The sequence below is a fragment of the Haplochromis burtoni genome, unplaced genomic scaffold (genome assembly GCF_018398535.1).
Source record: "Haplochromis burtoni strain Fernald_Lab_line unplaced genomic scaffold, NCSU_Asbu1 Contig_317, whole genome shotgun sequence".
Classification (NCBI taxonomy): domain Eukaryota; kingdom Metazoa; phylum Chordata; class Actinopteri; order Cichliformes; family Cichlidae; genus Haplochromis; species Haplochromis burtoni.
This window is the reverse complement of record NW_024582678.1, coordinates 600,839-602,488: the sequence shown is the minus strand read 5'-3', so window position 1 is coordinate 602,488 and position 1,650 is coordinate 600,839.

The following is a 1,650-nucleotide window of genomic DNA, read 5'->3' as shown; positions in this document are numbered from 1 at the left end:
ATGCTTGGGGGAGCAGGCTGAGGGTCGCAGATGCCAACAGACTTAATAAACTAATCCGTAAGGCCAGCAATGTTGTGGGGATGGAGCTGGACTCCCTCAAGGTGGTGTCGGAGAGGCGGATGCTGTCCAAGATAAAGACAATGTTGGATAACACCTCCCACCCACTCCATGACATGCTGGTCAGTCACAGGAGCACGTTCAGTGAGAGACTGAGATTACCGAAAAGCACCACTGAACGACACAGGAAATCTTTCCTGCCTGTGGCCATCTCCCTGTACAACGCATCCACTTAACACACTGGTTACTGCTACAACTACACATGTTTCTTTTCCAGCTATTTATTTATGAGTGACTTATGTATGTATATATATGTATATATTGTACTATTCTTAGTTAGCGTATTGTCTGTCTTGTCTTAATGTTGGTTTATAATGGAGCACTGTAACAAAAAATAATTTCCCCCAGGGATCAATAAAGTATTCTGATTCTGATTCTGATGAAACTGAATTCAACTTTCTTTCCAAAGAGGGTCTGCACAGTGTACCTACACAGGCCCCAAGAGTGCATGTGATTTCTCATGTATGTGAAATGCACGTGCATGTATGTGCATTCTTATGTCCCAGAACAAGTGACATTGCTCATTCATGTTGCTTGCCCCTGTCATGAACCCAGAGGGTTCATACGAGAGGCAGACCTAAAAGCAGACTCAAGAGCTGATTCACTTCTTCACCAGACATTATTTACACACCAACTGACTGAAATGGCAGAAAAATGCTCTATAGGTGAGTGTGGGCTGAGGAATGTTTGCTTACTTGCAGGCTACAGCTGAGACGCTTTGAGGAGGGTAACTGAGGGAGTGTCTGGGCTGCGAGCAAGCACTGGAGAAGGTGGGGGATCTCTTTCTGGGTTCTGGAGGACTTCTGGTGGTGAACAGTGGGCAGGAGGGAAGCAGTTAGGTGAGATGAGTAGCTGATCCTTTGCAAGAGTACTGCAGGTGAAACCAGTGCCTGACTGAAAATGGAGCAGGGGACGGGTCCTGGAGGATGTGACCTGAGAACAGGCTTGATCTGGGAAACGTGGAAAGTAAATGGTAAATTGACTGATTCTTATATAGGGCTTTTCTACTCTCCTGGAGCACTCAAACTGCTTTATACAACATGCCATATTCATCCATTCACACAAGCACAAGCCTTTCTATGCTTTTAAGTGCTTTCTAGCTAACATTCACACACATTCATACTCCAATGGATGCATCAGAGAGCAACGGTTAGTATCTTGCCCAAGGATATTTGGCATGCAGCCTGGGGGAACCAGGGATTGAACCACCAACCGGTAGTAGATGATCTGCTCTACTACACCACAACCACTTCAGGAAAGTGGGATGGATGCACCAGGATCATGGAAACTTTAGTCTAACTGCAGACGGACTGATGATGGGCTCGATCTTGCATGGTCCTATGAGGCGAGCAAAGTTTGCCCCTCTGGCAGGTTGGTGTTAAACACAAGTTAGTAAAAACATACAGAGACAGTATTTACAGGTCATGTGACAAGGATAAAAACAGTGATCACATTATACTAGAACAAACAATGACAAGAAGAGTGGACACAGAGGACAGTATAGATAACAATAACGGAAACACATCAATTATA